We start from the raw sequence: 21,308 nt of genomic DNA on the forward strand, positions 1-21,308 counted from the left end.
ATTTGGATGCATTGCGACTGGTTAGAGCTTTAGTTGTAAACTTTGTTTTTGTTTTTTTGTTTTACTTATGCTTTGCTTTGTTTCTGTGACTTGGTGCAAAATACCTTAATGATTACCAAAATGATGACTGACTGTTCATTCATTGTTCCTGTCTTTTTTATTTGTGTTTTTTGTTTCTGCTCCATTGTCAGCATCATTTGAGTGGCGTTTGTTCACACTGCTTATACCAAATCCTTGTAAAGAGCCACATCTAGACTTTTCTGCCATATTCTAAAGATATATTTATTTTTCCATTCATGTATTCATTATTTATGCATTCATTTATTTGTTTTGTTTATATATGTGTATGAACAAAACGAATAAGTGAATGCATGAAAAGTGTGTACACATTTCTTGAAAATGTATAATAATTGAAATCCATATTCTTTTCCAAGATCACAGAATTAAATTTTTAGGATCTACACTCGCGCTGATTGACAGCAGCATTTAATGGATATATTTTTTTCGTGCCATTTTTGCTATATCACAGACACCCTGCCCATAATTGTTGTATTCATTTAATTATACATAATCATAGTCTCCATTAATGATTATCAGCACTTTGGTCACTGCCAAATTTGATGCATTTTTTTCTTTCTCACAGCAGGCTCCTAGAAATAGAAATCAGAAAATGCACCGTTTTAAAGCCAAAGCTAACCAGTTTTCTTCTTGACCTCATTCTCACCTCATTGTTGTTTGACTGCTTTGATGAGCTGCAACCTACCCTCACCCACACTGTCAGTGGAAGTTGACTTATGGTTCTTTTCTTTCTCATCTTTTAAGACTGTTCAGAGTGTTGCGGTCAAACCATTGTTGAAAAAGTCTTCTCTACACCAAAAATTTTTGAAATATCTGCCATCTTGTGTCCAACATGCCCTTCCTGTTTAACCTAATTAAAATGTTGTTCTGAACCACTTATTAAAAATAATACAACACATACAGGTACTCATTGCTGTGCCCTAACCTGTCTGCTTACTGACTTTTACACATTGCTCTGATACAGCACTTTTTATGATTGCAAGTTCACATTCTGCTCAACCATGATCACGGTGGTGTATCACTACTGAGTTTGCTTGACTGAGTGGCATTTGATTGTTTGATCACTATCTTCTTTTTTGGCATACTTCACCATTATTATGGAATTTCTGGAACAGCCTTCTCTTGGTTCTAGAGCTATCCTGCATGTCACACTCTTTGCTATTACTGAAGGTTTTAATCTGACATAGAATTTGTTTTTTTGTGGTGTATCTCAGGGTTCAGTGTTGAGCTCTGCCCTGTTCATCATGTACACCAAGCCACTCAGTCACTAACCGACAGTCATTTAATCTCCATCCAGTCAGTTGAAGATGACACCGAGTTCACTAGGTTTTGCTTTACAGTGGAAACAGATCACACAATACAATTCATGCAGTGCTGTAGTGGTCATATACAGTCTTGGATAGCTGATCTTAAGTTGAATTATGATAGTCCTGAGGCCCTTTTTTGTTCACTCAGATAAGGCCTTTTCTCTGACTCTGACATATTTCTTTCCTTTTGCACATAATCTTGGATTCATTATCTCAGATGACATATTCCCTGTCAATCACATCATTCACATCACTGCCCATACTGTTCTCCATCAGATAAGTGACATCACTTTACAAATGCAGCAACACAACCCCAAGGTGCAAAGCTTTTTCTGTAATGTATTTTTCTTTCAAAATTATGATTTTGGAATTGAATATGTAAGACTTAGAGTGTTTCATTGTTGAGAATTTTTTTCTCTCAGATTCTTTGAAGGAACAGCAAGAATTACATGAACAAAACTGAGTATTGTTAATTCATTGAAATAGGATGTTCTGAGTTGTTGCATATTTTGATTGATTGATTGATTAATCTATTTTTGTCTGTTTTTTTTTTCATTTTTTTTTCAATGTTTTCTTACACATTGATTGATTAATCTATTTTGTTGTCTTCTTTTTTTTTTCCTTTTTTTTTTTTTTTTTTTTTTTTTTTTTTTTTTACACCAAATCTGTTATTTCCTCGGCATGTGAAGATGAGGCACCTGCTCCTTTTTTTTTTCATTGTTTTTTCCCAGCAGTTGTGGTTTAGTGTATATGAATCAGTCCACATGCTTTGGCACCTTGAAACTGAAACCTGTGAATAAAAAGACCGACTGTAATGAAGGGGAGGTGGGGGGCGAAGGGGGTCATTATGACAGAGCATGCACATCATCTAAACTGTGTCTAATGTCATATTTGTTTGTAGTCTGTTTCATAAACTGTTTGCAGAAATGACGCCAAACAAAACCAAAAATCCTCACCTCACAGAAATATAGGAGAACATCTGGAATGTTTTTCATTCATTTGTCAGTGAACTTCAAGAGTGATGAGGTTACTTATCACATGTAAATATGAATATGTTATGTTAAAGGTTCCATAGCCCTATTCCGCCATAGGGGCAGTGAATTCCTATCCAATGTCTAGGGCTTGGCATAGGAATCCTCTCTTTTCTATGTTTTAACCTTCCCTGACAGAAGTCCTGTACCCATTTACACCAAGCTTGAGTGAGGAAAATCGGATGAAAGCGCCTTTCCCAAGGACACAACACTACGCCAAAAAGGGCATCTTACACTGATCACTGGATCAGAAGGCTAACGCCAGATTTTGCCACGGCACCTCACAAATATGAATGTGTGGCTGTAACAAAGAAAAAAGAAGTATTATTCAATGCTTGACATGTATATCTGTCTTTGGGTGGTTGATGTTGCCTGATTTGTTGATAACTTTACGTCTTGCTTTTGAGAATGAGGTAAACGAAACGTTGAATGCATTCATAAATTGTTACATTGTTGATGGTAACAGAAATTATGATTCTTGATGTTATTGTTCGTCATTGTTCAAATCATAATTCTTTCTAAATGACTGACTTCATTATTTGTAAAAGATTGTCATTTGAAAATGGTTTATATTTTGTGCGGTAATGTTTCATCGTTCACAGAGTATGTCATTGAAAGGCAATGAATGATTTTGTATAATTGTTGATGTTGTTTTGTCTTTCGAGAGATCATATGTCCGTCCATAGATGTGTCTTGTATGATTTGTTGTTCAGTGTGTTTCATCACAGCACTGCACCTACAGACTCATAAGAAAAAAACTAATTATGTTGCCCTTTTCGTTTCATTGCAAAATCAAATAAAGCTTTTGATTTAAAAAAAAAAAAGAAAAAAAAGGTGTAATGTTTTGGAGGAAGAGCGAGTATATCACCTGTCTTCAGCCAGGTTTTAATTCATACATAAGTTGGGGTGTGTATGTGTTTGGGGAGTGTGGGGTGGAATCTTCAGTGTGGACACTGACATTGAGTTACTTCTTCTTCTACAGCTCCATTTACCAACCTATTTAATAGGTTATCATAAAAATATTGTAGTATCAGTAATTTTCCTTTGCCACCTTTAAAGTTTTACTTGTGTATTTTTCCCTTCTCTTTTCTTGGTTCTTCTCAGTTGCATTTTTGATATGTTTGTGTTTCAGTTCTGTCAGCATCTTATCACATTCAGATTGTGTATGTGCTAATTCTGGATGCATGTTTGTTTACTGAAGTAATGCCAGTGCATTGTTGAATACTGACTGAATCAATGAATGGCTATGGAGATTTTTTGTTTGTTTGTTTTGTTTTTGTTTTTTTTGGTCAGATAAACTCACTATGAAAACCTTTCTGTGCCCCCCCCCCCCCCCCCCCTCTCTCTCTCTCTCTCTCTTTCTAAAATGTGAAAGAAATCAGTAGGTACAACTTTACTGAAATCACTAAACTGGTACAAAATATGACATTCAAAATAATAATTACATTGTTGAACACAATTGCAAATGACAGCACAAACAATAATGAGTTTCTGTTCATAAATTACTTCATATTGAAAAATACAAGCAATACAAAACAATGAGAATGCAGAAGGCACTGTTGTTCATGCATTAATGCACATAAAAATAATCCATCAAATGATTATTACAGTCATTGCTGTGCTTATTTCTTTTCATTGCATGATCAAACCGATTGCATTAAATTTGATTGCATGATCAAATGGATTGCGTATCACTGTTGTTATAATAGACTTTTCATTTCTAAACATGGTAAAATGAAGGAGACTGCTCTTGACATAATACTGTTCTTCTTATGTAGCCTTTGTTTGATTTTTGTTGTTTACAAAATGTTAAAAATGTGAGTGTACTTTACAGTCTTATTAACTTACTTCAGCTTCATTCTGTCTGCCAGTTTCCCACTAGCATTGCAATGATTATGATGATGTGTGTTAATGTTATGAAACTATTTTATCTCAGAAAAAAAGGCAGTTTTGATCCCACTTTTGAATGGAATATTTGTTTTTATGTCAGAAAATTGTCATAATTACAAATGGTAAATCAGGGTTCAGGGGGAGGAACTAAAAACAATTTAGTATCAAAGGTGACAGTAAAAATATGAAATTGATTCGATGCAACATTAGGCATTTGAAATGCTTATTTGATAGTGTTTTGAAAGAATATGCTTTTGATGATAAGGACCGACAGCTATTACACAAGTTATGCAGTATAAATAAGTTTGATTTATGGTTTCAGAGAGTACACTTTTAAAAACACTACAGTTATTGAGCAAAGAAAAGGTGGTCTCTACATGCGCAAAAGCTGCGCAGTTTTGCACATTGCAAAGTTGCCCATGTGTATATCAAGATTAATTACAATAGCCATTTACTGATAACCATATACTGATAATAGCAACACACACATGTTTGATTAACTTACCATAACTTGATATCATTTTTTTTTCTTTAATTGTACAGTTAAAAACTTTGGCTCATATAAATGAACGCAAAAGAACAATACAAAAAAACGATCTGAAACAAAATTAGGGTGCTATATGGGAATCCAGTTAACAGCATCTACTGTGGCAGAGCGTGGTTCAAAACAATCAGCTACAAATCTACATAAAGCATGCACAAAACATTTCCTTTTTACAAGGGCCAGTAAGTTCATGTGTATACAAAAATACTGCTGTTTGAAAAAAAAACAGCAGTCACAAACGACAAGTGAAATGGGGGAAAAAGTATACAAAATGATGCACAAAAATGCTAATAAAATAATGTGATGTCAACATGAGTTTACAAAACGTTTTACAGAAATGACTTGTAATGACACTCATGAAATGTGACAATGTAAAAATGAGATTAAAAAAAAAAAAAAAAAAAAAAGGTGACAAATTAACACACAGTGCCCCATGGACAATCTGAAGATGAGTTTACAAAATGATGCACATAGATCAATGTCAAGTGATAAAGAAATGAATAATTAACCCCCTCAGAAGACATAAATGTAATACGAATTTTAAAGATCCCACTGAAGCTTGGAAATAATTATAAAGTACCCCCACCCTACACATAAACACACACAAAGTAAACATTAAACCATAGAAAAATGAATTTACAAAGTAACACAAAGAGCCCCCTATGAAATGTTTTAACAATGTACACTAGTTTACAAAATAACAAAAGAGATTCCTTCATAATTTTCTTTTTTAAAGAGTACACAAAACAGTGCAATACACAAGCATTCATTCACCACTTAACTATAAAAAAAAATAATAATAATAAGGGACAGGTGAATGATATCCCCAACATCTGCAATAAAGTCCATAAACTGAAAAAGGGAGATCAAGACAGAAGCAACAAATCTATGGTGCCTTCGAAAACATTCTACATAGTAAACTTTTCAGCACTGTCAAACATACTGGAAAGTACCAGACTCAGCACACCCTCAAACGCAGTGTTGCAGAGAAGGCCATCAAATTATAGGTTCTCTTTAGGAAACTGCATTGTGCAAACAGAAAAAATAGAGGCAGATGTTTCAGGTTTTCAAAGGTTTTCCTGATTTTGGTTCCTACACTCACTTTCCTCAGGCTGTTGACAAAGCCATTTATTTCCTTGCATCTTATAGCAAATATTTGTTTTACAAGAAAAAATACATTGATTTTCAATCTAGTTGCTTTCCTTGTATTTCTGAAACCGTGTATTTCTGAAGCAGTAGGTAAAGGGTCAATTTTGAAATTATTATTAAAAAAAAAAAATACCCCCCCCCCCCCAAAAAAAAAAAACAACAACAACAATAGTTTGGCTCTATCCTTCTCAAAGAAAATGATGAAACAACAAAGAGATTGAATATCAGGAAGACACAGTATATAAAAAATAAATAAACATGTTCAGTTTCATGAACAGTTCGGCCCTATCCTCCGAGAAAATAATGCAAAGACATAGAAACACTGAGACAATGAGAGACAGAGACTGTTGGGAAGACACAGTAAAAAGTTGTTTTTTTGTTTTTTTTAAGGAAATTTTTTAAAAACAATTTGACTCTATCCCCCTCCAAGAAAATAATGCAAAGGCATAAAAACACTGAGACAAAGTATTTTGTTTTTGTTTTTTTTTAAAGAAGAAGAAAAACATGTAAAGTTTTATTAATAAAAATATCCTTGCTGCCAGGAAAATTGAAAAACAGGAAATAAAACTGCCATTTTCTTTTCCCTGATTTTTCTTTTCTTTGCAATAGAGTAAAACAGTAATAGCATGATAAAGATTCTGATTCAGTTGTTTTCAAACCAAACACAGTATTTACAGAGAGAGAACAATTTTTATCTGTGTGTTTGTGTATGTCTTTGAGTGATAGCATGATATCAGAAGTGAAAAAAAACTTGGATTGAAAGGCAACACATGGTATAAAAATTTCAGTCAATAAAAATCACCTGCACAGAATTCATATTTTGAACACACTGCACAGTAATGGCATAAGACTTTTAAATCTAACAATGTATCATCCAGTGAAACTAATCATTCCCTTCACATAGTTGAATACCACATGTAAAATTCATTACATGTACAATGCCAGCTTGTGTAGTATAACATCTAAAAGAGAGAAAAGAACATGTTACTCCCAGTTTGCATTGATTTTTATGAGATGTGGGGCAAGCATTTACACAATGAATGTAATCATGAATGTAATACATCAACATTTATAGTTTTTATCCATGCTCAAAACAAAAACAAAGAAAGAAAAGTAAACCTTTCCCCTATTTCAAAGTAAACAAGGAAATAGAAATAAATTGAAACAAACTGATCTGAGATAAATATCCTTTTTGATACACGATACTAAAAAACAAAATTCAGTTGGCTTCGAAAAACAAAAGAACTGAAAATACTTTAAAAAATTTTTTTTTTACATAAGATATCCGAAGAAACAAATGTATTTAAGTTAACAAATGATACATGTAGAGAGCCAAAGTCTGCGATGATCTTTCAGATACAATGCATGCTTCTTCTTTTTTCCCCAACCCAAACCATTTAAATCAAACATGTATAGAAAACTCAGGTCTTCAAAGCATTCTGCTCAGTCAGTAGAAAAACCCCAACTCTGCCATTGTTGGCGCTGTTGTTCTACTGGTCTCTCTGCGTTCCCACTCAGGGTGGGAGGTGTGGACCATTTTTCAGAGCATGATGCTTCTCAAACATGATCTCACTTGGTTAACATGCTGTGTACGTGATGACTGTACAAGTCCCATTCATTCTGTATACAGTTTCCACACACAGGGTGCGTAGACAGCTTCGTGCGATGAATATAATGCATACAAAAAGCAAGCATCCAGCATGCTCTGGCTGTCGTGACCAAGGTTGTGTGGTGATGATGTCACTGCTGACACACCGACAGTGCATGGGTTGTTTAGTGGTGCCGGTAGTACTGTAAGCCTTTTCAAAGTCTACGTGCTTTGATGTGCTGTCTTCATTCAGACAGCCAGCAGTGGTAAGGTAGCCCAATGTCTGTAAACGTTCAACAGATTACTGCAGCTTTCATATTAATATTATGTCCAGTTTTATTTGAATGGAGGGATGGATAGCTTTTATATTCATGTTATGTCCAGTTTTATTTGAATGGAGAGATGGATAGGTTTCATGAGTTTCATTTGAATGGAGAGATGGATAGCTTTCATATTCATATTATGTCCAGTTTTATTTGAATGGAGAGATGGATAGCTTTCATATTCATATTATGTCCAGTTTTATTTGAATGGAGAGATGGATACCTTTCATATTAATATTATGTCCAGTTTTATTTTAATGGAGAGATGGATACCTTTCATATTATGTCCAGTTTTATTTGAATGGAGAGATGGACATCTTTCATTATCATATTATGTCCAGTTTTATTTGAATAGAGAGATGGATACCTTTCATATTCACATTATGTCCAGTTTTATTTGAATGGAGAGATGGACATCTTTCATTATCATATTATGTCCAGTTTTATTTGAATAGAGAGATGGATACCTTTCATATTCACATTATGTCCAGTTTTATTTGAATGGAGAGATGGATACCTAAAAGCAGAAGTAATAGTTTCACATTGTTATGAAATAGGTCATAGGTGGATAGAATCTTATGATGCTGAAATACAAGCTGTGAATAATATGCAGAAAACTACAAAAAAAAGATAATGAAGCATTACATTTGGTACCGCTTTGATCTGATGCGTTAAAATATGTATAAATATAGTTAGTTTAGAACACAGCAATATGTCTACCATTTCAATGCTTTTCATTTATGATAAAATCCTTTTTTAATTTCCTCCAAAAGAAAAATGAGTTTGTAATTCTGAACTTAAAAAAATTGAAAAATGGATTCCTGACATTTATTTATTCGTTAAGACATCTTGCTATAGCGCATATTCTTGAAGGTCCATGCGCTGACATGTACTTCCACATCAGGTCAGAGCTACTCCCCACATCGTAGTCATCGTCCAAAAGCACCAAAATCCACCACTCCTCCCTCAGCACCATTTTGACTCAAAACCATGGAAGCCACGGCAAGCAGTCTCCACTTGACTGATACAAAAAACAACAGCAAAAGAACTGGATGCCCCTCTTGGCAACCCTAGGCAAACTTGTCTCCCTTCTGGTAGGCGTTGAACCAGATCTTGGAGAGGCAGATGGCGCTGTGGAAGCGGAAGTAGATGTAGAGCGGAACACAGAGGTGCAGGATGATGTTCCAGGGCAGGATGCCATAGAAGGAGCGGTGGAAGGGAACCACGATGGTTTTGCGGATCTCGAACAGCGTCACCACCCACAGGGCCAGGTTGCACACCAGCACAAAGGTCACCACCGCTCGGCCAGGCTTGCTCTCCACCTGTACACAGGTGACAGTTATGAACAACTGACAATAATAAATAACACTGACAAACCAACCCACCACACATCGGTACACAGGTAACAATAACGATGCACAACAAGCATCAGTACACTCTCCATCTGTACACAGGTGACAGTTACGAACAATTGACAACAATAAATAACACTGACAAACATCAACACAGCACACACCAGGTAACAATTACGATGCACAAAAACCATCAGTTCACTCCCCACCTGTTCACAGGTAAAAATTACAAAGCAGGACAAGCATCAACCCATTCTACACCTCCACATAGGTCAGAATTATGATGCATGACAAACATCAACCCACCACACACCTGGTCACAGAAAACAATTACCATGCACGACAAGACCCATAAAACAATAACACAGCCAGCAAGACAACGGCGGAAAGCAGAAAAACACTACCACCATACAGTACAAACTCAGCACTAACCCCCACCCCCCCCAACCCTCCCTTCCATCCAACCCTCCAAACACACACCTGTGCGTCATTCTCAGCACGGCGGCAAAGCCCATCCAGGATGAAGATTGCCTGCAGTGTGGACTGCACCAAGCCCACAGCGATGGTGACGAGGCTGAGGACACTGACGACGCCGTAACCATCCAGCGTGGAGGCGGAGGAGATGAGCATGAAGACCAGGTAGATGTAGGCACCTGCCAGGGACACCAGCAGCAGCACTGAGTCCAGGGACAGGTAGTTCTCCAGGAATCGCAGCCTCTGGAAGCGTAGCTTGCCCACCACGATGCAGCCCCCGGTCAGCACAAGCAGCGAGATTTCCATGACGAAGAACACCTTGAACAGACAGAGACAGTGGTTTACTGGTGTGTGTGTGTGTGTGATACTGATAATACGACAACCGCAATGACAGTAAGATTGAAAAAGAGGGAAATGGTAACAGTAATGATGATAAAACAACAGCGAGATTTCCATGACGAAGAACACCTTGAACAGACAGAGTGCTTTACAGGTGTGTGTGTGTGTGTGTTAATAACAATAACCACATTGACAGTAAGACAGTCAGATTTCCATGATGAAGAACACCTTGAACAGAAACAGAGAGAATGGTTTACAGGTGTTTGTGTGATAATAACGACAAATGCAATGATAGTAAGATTGAAAAAGAGAAAGTTGTAATAGTAATGATAATAGTAATAAGAACACCTTGAACAGAGAGAGACAGTGGCTTACAGGTGTTAATAACAATAACCACAATGAAAGTAAGATTGAAAAAGAAGTGGTGACAAACCTTGAAGAGAGACACTTGTTACAGGTGTCTGTAATGATAACAGCAATGATAGTAAGATTGAAAAAGAGGGAAGTAGTGATAGCAATGATGAAAAAGAATGACGACAGTTCCATGACAAAGAACACATTGAAGACAGACAATGCCTTACAGGCTTTAATGATGATAACAGAATTATAAGGATGAAAAAGAGAAAGTGGTGACAGTAATGACAATAAAACAACAGTGAGATTTCATGATGAAGAACACTTTGATGAGAGAGAATGGTTTACAGGAGTTTATGACATTAACAGCAATGACAGTAAGATTGAAAAAGAGAAAGTTGTGACAGTAATGATAATAGTAATAAGAACACCTTGAAGAGAGAATGGTTTACCTGTCTCAAAACTGATAATGAAAAAGAGAAAGTGGTGTTAGTAAATATTAATGTAAAGTGCTTTGAGAGGTTTGAGAGTGCCATATAAATGTAGTTGTAGCAGCAGTGGTAGTAGAAACAGTTATATAAAACAATAACATGAAATTGATAGTGACAAAGGATGCACAGAACAGTGAAGGTTTTGGATTGCTCCTTGTGGACTGTTTGGTACTATGCCTGTGACAGAACTAGTCTGACTGTGGCTGTGTAGGGAGGAGGGGGAAAAGGGAAGGGGGGGGGGGGGGGGGGGGGGGGACAGGGGAAGGGGGGGGGCATTGTGATGCTCAGGGTGACATAATGCTTTACTAACATGGCTGAAGATGGGGCAGCAAAAAAAAAAAAAAAAAAAAAAATTGTGGGCAGTGATGATGACAAGCAAAAAAATAGCATGTCATAATTTCAAAAAGGGATTCAATAGCCTAAAACACACACACACACACACTCCATCATTCACATACAATGCCCCTCAATAACCCCTCCCAAAACCAGCAGTGAAGTCAATACCTTGATGGCAGTCATAGGGTTGTTGAGACGAGAGTCAAAGACGAAGAAAGTGGCGATGGCAATGAGCGTGATGACGGCGATCAGCAGGCCAGAGAACAGTCCCTTGTTAGCCTTCTCACAGTCCATGGACACCACTCCCTGCAATGGGGACAGTCACTGTGGTCATCACACCCTTCCTCATGACAGAGCAGTCTACACACACACACACACACACACACACACACACACACACACCACTCCCTGCAATGGGGACAGTCACTGTGGTCATCACACCTTTCCTCACGACAGACCAATCTACACACACACACACACACACACACACACACACCACTCCCTGCAATGGGGACAGTCACTGTGGTCATCACACCTTTCCTCATGACAGAGCAGTCCACACACACACACACACACATACACCACTCCCTGCAATGGGAACAGTCACTGTGGTCATCACACCTTTCCTCATGACAGCAGTCTACACACACACACACACAGACGCACACACACACACATACACCACTCCCTGCAATGGGAACAGTCACTGTGGTCATCACACCTTTCCTCATGACAGCAGTCTACACACACACACACACAGACGCACACACATACACCACTCCCTGCAATGGGAACAGTCACTGTGGTCATCACACCTTTCCTCATGACAGCAGTCTACACACACACACACACAGACGCACACACACACACATACACCACTCCCTGCAATGGGAACAGTCACTGTGGTCATCACACCTTTCCTCATGACAGCAGTCTACACACACACACACATAGACGCACACACACACACATACACCACTCCCTGCAATGGGAACAGTCACTGTGGTCATCACACCTTTCCTCATGACAGAGCAGTCTACACACACACACACACACACACACACATACACCACTCCCTGCAATGGGAACAGTCACTGTGGTCATCACACCTTTCCTCATGACAGAGCAGTCTACACACACACACACACACACACACATACACCACTACCTGCAATGGGTATAGCAACAGTGATAACACACCCTTCCTCAAAACAGTGCAGTCAGCGCAGCCCAGCCCGAATTTAACACAAAGAAATCTGTTGTGACAAAACGTAATACAATACAATACAATAGAACATGATACAATACAATACAATACAATACAATAGAACATGATACAATACAGTAAAATAAAACAACACAATATAAGACAGTACAACACAGGAAACACAATACAATACAGTATTTGTATTACTCTTTTTTGTCACAACAGATTTCTCTGTGTGAAATTCGGGCTGCTCTCCCCCGGGAGAGTGCATCGCTACACTGAGAGCGCCACCCTTTTTTTTTTTTTTTTTTGTATTTTTTCCTGCCTGCAATTTTTTATTTTAATTGTTTTTCCTATTGAAGTGGATTATTCTACAGAATTTTGCCAGGGACAACCCATTTGTTGCCGTGAGTTCTTTTATGTGCGCTAAGTGCATGCTGCACATGGGACCTTGCTTTATCGTCTCATCCCAATGACTAGCATCCAAATCACCACTCAAGGTCTAGTGGAGGGGTGTGTGTGTGTGTGTGTGTGTGTGTGTGTGTTAATAACAATGACTACACTGACAGTAAGACAGTCAGATTTCCATGATGAAGAATACTGGCGACTGTGCTGTGATTCGAACCAGCGCACTCAGATTCTCTGGCTTCCTAGGCAGACGCATTACCTCTACGCCATCACTCCACACAACACAGTTAACACAGTACAACACAAGCAACACAGCACAACATAACGCAACACAACATGACTCCGCCTCTTTCAACGTTGTGTTCTTCTTCTTCTTCTTCTGCGTTCATGGGCTGCAACTCCCACGTACACTCGTATGCACACGAGTGGGCTTTTACGTGTATGACCGTTTTTACCCCGCCATGTAGGCAGCCATACTCCGTTTTCGGGGGTGTGCATGCTGGGTATGTTCTTGTTTCCATAACCCACCGAATGCTGACATCGATTACAAGATCTTTAACGTGCGTATTTGATCTTCTGCTTGCATATACACATGAAGGGGGTTCAGGTACTAGCAGGTCTGCACATATGTTGACCTGGGAGATCGTAAAAATCTCCACCCTTTACCCACCAGGCGCCATCACTGTGATTCGAACCCGGGACCCTCAGATTGACAGTCCAACGCTTTAACCATTCGGCAATTGCGCCCGTCAACGCTGTGTTCAACTCACCTGAGGGGCGGCAGAAGAGGTGAGAGAGGTGTGGCTGGGCCATCGCTGCTTGACCTTGATGCCCACGTAGGTGTACATGCGATACACGATGCCAGGCCGCGATGATGCTGTAGATGATGGTGCAGGGAAACAGGTAGGGGGAGGCAGTACGAGCCAGCGTCACATCTTCATAACAGCTCTTCACTGCTGGGGGGTCAGACAGGTTTCCTGGTGGGGGGAGCCCATAATGATGATGATGATAACAATTATAATAATGATGATAATAATAATAAGAAGAAGAATAGTAATAATAATTACATTAATTATCATGATTACAACAACAACAAGAACAATACTAATAATACTAGTGACAACATATTTTATTTCCATTGCGCGAACTTCCCATATAATGGGCTTTTACTGCCTTACAAGGAACAATGCACATATAATAGTGCATAGTATGTGAACATTTGGTAATGTATATCTGTTCAAATTAGTTCCAGTTATCACAACACGTGATATGACATCACATATGTTCCTTGACTGGATATTTGTTGTGCTTGAGACCACCAGAAATCTATTAATTTACTACCATGATGAATTAATATTATATTAAAACCAGGATAAACTGATACTCGAGTGGGTATTTGAATCCTTGAAACCAATATTCTATTGTGGTCAAGATATGATAATATGAAACTGAAAACAGGATGGAATTAAATCTGTTGAAAACCAAGATGAGGAAACGTTCAAGTGAAACTGAGGTGCAAGTGGAACAAGCCTTGCAGAATAATATTACAGGAAAAGCAAGTAAAGCAATAGTAATCACAAGAAATCAGAGGATTTCTCATATTGTTCTTTGGTGTATATGTTCATTTGATTCAGTTATGTTTGTGCTGTCCTTCTATAAGCGTGTTGGGTTATGCTGCTGGTCAGGCATCTGCTTGGCAGATGTGGTATAGCGTATATGGATTTGTCCGAACGCAGTGACGCCTCCTTGAGCAACTGAAACTGAAACTGAAACTGTCCTTCTATGACCTGAAGGACAGAACACAATAGATTTTCGAATATTTGATGCATTTGACTGTGTAGCATCAGAGCTTAGAGCTTGGTCTCTGACCGAAGGTAGGCATTATTTAAGTATTAAGTATCCACAGCAATCAATAAACAAAAGCATAATATGTAACCATTATGAGTGGAGATCGTATTCCATCTAACTGTATTCTTACATGCAATGTTTTCAGTGCCAGCTGGCAAATCTGAGAATGAAATTATGCATTCTATTAAAAAAAAAGTAGTTGTATTCTCTTCACATAAAAAAACATAACAATATACTTGAACTACTCATAACATGGCACAACACTCTATTACAGTCAAGATTCTATCAAAAAATCAAACTGAGATAATATTCAGCTAAACAAGGAAGGGATAATATTCTGCTAAAAAAACAAAATGAAAAAAACCACCCCCAAAATGGGATGACACTCTAAGATGGGAAAATATTTCATGATAGCCAAGGAGTACTGACAACGCAAATGACTCAGTGTTTGTAAAAAACATTTAGACCTTGGTCTCCTACCAAGGACAGGTGCTACATAAGTATCCATATTATCGGTACTGACTGTTGTTCAAGTAGTCCTGCTGGCGGTAGTCTTCAGAGGTTTCCGTGACAGGCGGTGACGAACCACACACACAGGTTGGTGGCCAGCAGATGCATCAGACCAAACCTCACTGATGCCTTGTTCTTGTCAATCACCAGCTGAAGGCACAGGGAGCAGATACAATGTTTGTTGACTGGTATTATTGTAACGTTTGACCTATGTTCATTCAGGTTGAAAAGTTACACTGTATGCACACACGTGTGCACTCACACACAGAGAGACTCAAATAAACACACACAGACACACACACACACACATAGAGACACACACACTCACACACACACACACACACTCACACACACACACACACACATTCATCTAAAAATCACTAAAAATCTATCCACCATAACGGTAGACAAGGGACTTCATTTCCACTCATGCTGGTGTTCAGATATGTGCATGTGGGCACTCTAGAATGCATTCATTCTGCAACTATCACACACATGCATGCAGGCATGCATCGCGCACACACACACACACACACACACACATATCTACTCCCCTCCCCTCACACACACACACACACACAAATCTACTCCCTTCCTATCTATTCCCCTCCAAACACACACAGACACACACATATATACTCCCCCCTTCCCTCTCTCTCTCTCTCTCTCTGTCACACACACAAAAATCTACTCCCTTCCTATCTATTCCCCTCCTAACACACACAGACACACACATATATACTCCCCCCTTCCCTCTCTCTCTCTCTCTCTCACACACACACACACACACACACCTTGTGGTTCTTGAAGAGGAAGAAGGTCTGCACGAAGGTGAAGACGAGGTGACAGATGTAGACCAGGATGAAGGTGTGGGACTCGCACGTCGTCGTGTTCTCCGTCTCAAAGTAAGACGCAATGTGGAACCCATCTAGAGTCACACTCCCAATGCTGAACGCTGTAGACAGAAAAAACACACCACGCTGAATTCAACCCAATCTGCTGGTCACAAGAATGATGTGCTTGTACATCTGAAAGCACAGGCAGACAAAGTGAAATGCTCCCAATCTTTCACAAAGAGCGGTAATATCCATTAATGTGCTATAGGGTGTACTCACACATACAAGTACAAACACAAACACACACACAACACCAACAATGACAAAAAACACAACAACAACAAAAAAAAACCCACATCAAATCACACAATACGATCTCACCAAGAGCGCCAAGACGAAGGTAGAAGTTGATTCCCTCCCCTACGTGGGCCACCTGGCCATCAGGGGGCAGCACCAGGTGTGAACGGAAGTCGGAAGCGTTGGACAGCGTGGACATTTGGTCCAGTGGTTCCTTCCTGGGCTCCAGCCCCACCTCCTTCTCCTCGAAGTCTTTGTCCGGGGTGGTAGGCGTGATGGGGGGGGCGTTGTCCTTGCGGGAGGGGCAGGGCGACAGCTGCAGGTTGTCCTGGCTGCGACGGATGATCACACGGATACTGTTGTCCAGGTAGGCGTTGCGCACCTGTGTCAGAGAGATCAGGGAATGCAGTCTGTTATGTATGTTATGTTATGTTATGATATGTTACGTACGTTACGCTACGCTACGTTACGTTATGTTATGTTATGTCAGATCATGTCATGTCATGTCATGACAAATCATATGTTATATCATATTAAATCATATCATATTGTATTATATATCACAGTATAGTAGTAGAGTAGAGTAGAGTAGAGTAGAGTAGAGTAGAGTAGAGCAGAGTAGAGTAGAGTAGTATACAATAGTATATATTGTATTATATTTCATTATTTCATTCTATATCATGCGGTGTGATGTGATGATGTTACATTACGTTACATTGTTATATTATGTTACATTATATCTTACTGTATTTTCTCTTATTTCATTTCGTTTTATTTTGTCATATGTTATTTCCCATCAGAGAAAGAGACTGAGACAGAGATAGAGAAAGAGACTGAGTCAGTCACAGACACAGATAATAAGACAGTAAAACCCAGAGAGGGAAAAATAGAGAGAGAGAGGGAGAAAGAGAGACAGACGCACAGAGAGACAGAGAGAGATACTGTATTAGCACTTATCCAGGCAATCATATCTGTTATCTTCATTGATTTTCTGATGTGCCTATATACATGTATCAACAACATCTTGAGCACAGTTACTGGTCTCTTCATTATGCCCTGTTGTTCTTCCTCACCTGTTTACCCCTAAGAATGCACAGCTGGAAATACAGCAGTGTGGCCAGCGATCCTGTGTATAGGTAGAGCAGGAACACCTGCACATACACACACACAAAATATATACTATACACTGCACTGCAGGTATTTCAAAGAACATTAATTTTCTGAGCATACACACTATATATTTGTTGGCAAATTTGTAAACATTAATATACCAATAATATTTGTGTGTGTGGCGTTTTTTAATGTTCCATCCTAGCAATACATTATTTGCCAGGGTGTACATACAGACAGGAAGTGCACAAACATACATATATATCCACAAGGAGGACACTGGGGAGAGGGTGGGGGTTGGTGGGCGATGGACATCTGCTGGAAAAGTAAACTGGGCTGATTCCAGGCCAGACCCCATTAATCAGGGATGGGGGGGGGGGGGGGGGGGGGGGGGGGGGGGGGGGGGGGGGGGACCAGGGGGCTGGCCCCGAGATAAATATTTAGCATCTCTTCTCCACTTCCTCCATCCCCCTCCTCCCTGTATGCACCACGTACAGCACTGGCCCTGCCTGCCATTTTGCTGCATCGGAAGCAAGCCAAGCAAATCATGCCACAGTGATAAATGAAGCTTTGAAGTATAACCTTTCAGTTTTTTTGTTTTTTGTTTTTTTTTCCCCCAACCAAACCACCCACAACCCTCCCATTCACACACACTGTAAAGCTCTGAATTCTATTTGTATCAGTTGGCATTTTTAAGAGGTGGTAATGAAGTATGACCTTTTAGTTTTAGTATGTTTTTTCAACCCAACTGTGGTAATGCAGTTTTCAGCTTGTTTAACTCTTGAATTTATCGATTAGTTTATTTCCTCCCCATTTTTTTTGGTAACCTCTTTTGTTAAGAAGACTCACTTCTCAGTATTTGCATTTGGTCTTGCTCTTTGTAGAAATGTTTGATATCCTGCATGTGAAACTATGTTGGTCAGTATATATTTACTTATTCAGTATATACATTTAATGATTTATTTATAATTAAAAGAAAAAAAATTGCAGTGAGATTTGATTTATGATAGTATATGTTTCAATGAGATGGTTGATTATGAACTCAGCTGATATCAGCAACAAACACAAACACACAAGCATGCATGCATGCACACACATGTGCATGCACACACACACACACACACACACACACACACACACACACACACACACACATTTTTTTCCCCAACAGTCATCATCACTGTATCATTATCTTGCCCATTCTTCATATATTATATGAAATAATGTTCTTTCAAAGAATGCATAAAACAGACCAGTCCAAAAGAGAATTGAGGATTTTATTTGATTTGAAAAAAAAGAAGTGTTACATAGGAAAAGGTCTGTGCTAAGCTGCAAGAACTGTGCAAACAAAGACAAGGGACTGCAGTTTGTACAAATGCTGTTGTGGAATAATTTGGACAAACAAACACATACAGGTGTTATGTCAGTTTATACCATACATAATACAGGTGTCACCACAATTCATCTTCAGGAAATACACAGCTGATACAAACAGATGTGTGTGATAGTCAGTCGTGTCCGACTATGACCATCAGAACAGCAGAGGAGGCAACTGCTGTTCCGACTATTTGGGCTAGAATTTGATTATAGTGGAGAGTGTCTTGCCCAAGTTACATCCCCACTCTCTCGGCCAAGAGGGTTTTAGGACAGTCGGCGTTGGGATGGTTCCCAAAGGCCAACTAGCCCACAAGGCTGCAGCACTAAGAGCCAGTGCAATTTTGCCTCCTAGTTTGAGAGTCATAGTCCTTCACAAAAGACTAAGCTGTAAATGATTTCCCATTGACTGGAGAAACCATTGATAATACAGCTCTCGCCATCACTGAATGTAACTCAAGAAAAATGCAGCTGTCCTGCAAGACAGAACTGGGGATGTCATCATTCACATTCATCTCTAGAAGAGATGCATACAACAGGTGTTGTCTTAACTCACCACCAGCTGGTGAAAAACAGGTGTTAGCTCAGCTCCAGTTATAACAGGTGTGCATTATCACTGTTTAGATTTTCTCAAGGATATGTAGTTTGTTATAAAAACCAGCAAAAAATAGAATATATATATATATATATATATATATATATATATATATATATATATATATATATATATAAAGATTTAATAATCTTTAATCAATTCAAAAAGATGAATTTAAAGGAATGTAAAAGACAAAAAAGGGGGTTAAACAAAGGCACTTTTTCACCTCAGCAGCCAGTAAAAACAGGAGTTGTCTGAGCTTAACTGTTAGAACAGGTGAGCTGCCACTGTTCCTTTCTCTCCAGGATGCGTAGTTATTTCATAAAAGAAGCAGCAATGAATTAATAAATCAAAATTAAATGAATAAATAAACAAATAAATAAATAAATAAATAAATCTAATTACACTGAATAAGCAAATATACGTGCTGTCTCAGTTCAACTGTTAGTAAAAACAGCTAGGAGTTGTCTCAGCTCAAAGAAATAAAGATAAAAATAAATAAATAAATAAATGAATAAATGAATACACAGAATGAAATAAAACAAAGGTGCTATTTCACCTCACCTCAATGAATACAGACTGTATGTGAAAACTTGTGTGCAATACATGTTCAGCACTTGAATTGACAACACTGTGTGTGGACACACACCTCCAAGCAATACACATGCAATAAACAAAAATAAAAAAGCAAAAAAAGAAAGAAATGAAAAAACAACAACAGAAAAAAACATGAAACAAACCCCAATAAAAATAAAATAAAGCAAAGGTGCCGACTCAGCTCACCTGAATGAACAAAAACGCACACAGGTGTGTTGTGATGCAACTCACCTCCAGGTAATACAGGTGCTGCCTCTCCTTGACGGTGAGGGAGTTGGCGATGGCAAAGACGACGCCAAACACCACCAGCATCAAGGCGTACAGACCACACAGCAGCTTGGTCAGAGCAGACCTGAGGGACACAACGAGACAGGTACCTTGTTTGAAAATCACTGTGTTGTACTGTGGTATAGTGTGTTGTATGACATAATTTTGTATCATATATAACAATTATTATCAGGTCGTAACTTAAGGTGTACAGACGACACAGCAGCTTGGTCAGAGCAGACCTGAGGGACACAACGAGACAGGTACCTTGTTTGAAAATCACTGTGTTGTACTGTGGTATAGTGTGTCGTATCATATCATTTTGTATCATATATAACAATTATTATCAGGTCGTAACTTAAGGTGTACAGACGACACAGCAGCTTGGTCAGAGCAGACCTGAGGGACACAACGAGACAGGTACCTTGTTTGAAAATCACTGTGTTGTACTGTGGTGTAGTGTGTTGTATGACATAATTTTATATCGTATATAACAATTATTATCTGGTCGTATTGTAAGGTGTACAGACGACACAGCAGCTTGGTCAGAGCAGACCTGAAGGACACAGACAAACTGCCTGAAGGTAAGCAGTATTCGGTATTCAGGAACACTCGAGTCTACCCACGGGTCTTCAAACCCAAAGGCAAATTTGCCCTTACTACCTGCCAAAGGTGACTGCCCACAAAGCAGAGGAAAACATGGTGGATCCTTTTGTAGCGCTGTTTTTGTTGAGGGAAAACAGATGTGCTTTGCGTATAGCCCGTGTTTTCCTGACTTTCTCCACAGTGCTCTGAACTGTGGTGGGGTAAGAAGCAAAGCAGCATGTGCAGAAAGGGAATGATTTGGATTCTTATTTACAGATGATGGGTTAGCCACAGGTGTCTTGAATACAAACATTTCTTGACCTTCAAGGTAAACTGTACCTGCGGGTCCCTACCACGTCAAGGTAACTTGCCTTGAGGCAAAATGCATTTTGTCTTGAACATGGCCCCAGAAGGACAC

At 38.9% G+C, this 21,308-nt stretch overlaps 1 pseudogene across 1 annotated transcript in view; it reads right to left on the minus strand.

Annotated features, from left to right (window-relative positions):
- Window positions 1-8,172: 8,172 nt before the first annotated feature.
- The window catches only part of LOC143283683 (proton channel OtopLc-like), an 83,662-nt pseudogene continuing 70,526 nt past the window's right edge, over window positions 8,173-21,308 (minus strand). The window contains exons 3-12 of the transcript XR_013055439.1: window positions 20,270-20,390; window positions 17,436-17,513; window positions 16,447-16,744; window positions 16,024-16,184; window positions 15,239-15,379; window positions 14,944-14,960; window positions 13,642-13,824; window positions 11,425-11,562; window positions 9,743-10,054; window positions 8,173-9,232 (exon numbers count right to left, since the gene is read on the minus strand). The product of XR_013055439.1 is annotated as a proton channel OtopLc-like (transcript). The remainder of the gene's footprint in view (window positions 9,233-9,742; window positions 10,055-11,424; window positions 11,563-13,641; window positions 13,825-14,943; window positions 14,961-15,238; window positions 15,380-16,023; window positions 16,185-16,446; window positions 16,745-17,435; window positions 17,514-20,269; window positions 20,391-21,308) is intronic.

The sequence above is a fragment of the Babylonia areolata genome, chromosome 7 (genome assembly GCF_041734735.1).
Source record: "Babylonia areolata isolate BAREFJ2019XMU chromosome 7, ASM4173473v1, whole genome shotgun sequence".
Lineage (NCBI taxonomy): Eukaryota > Metazoa > Mollusca > Gastropoda > Neogastropoda > Buccinidae > Babylonia > Babylonia areolata.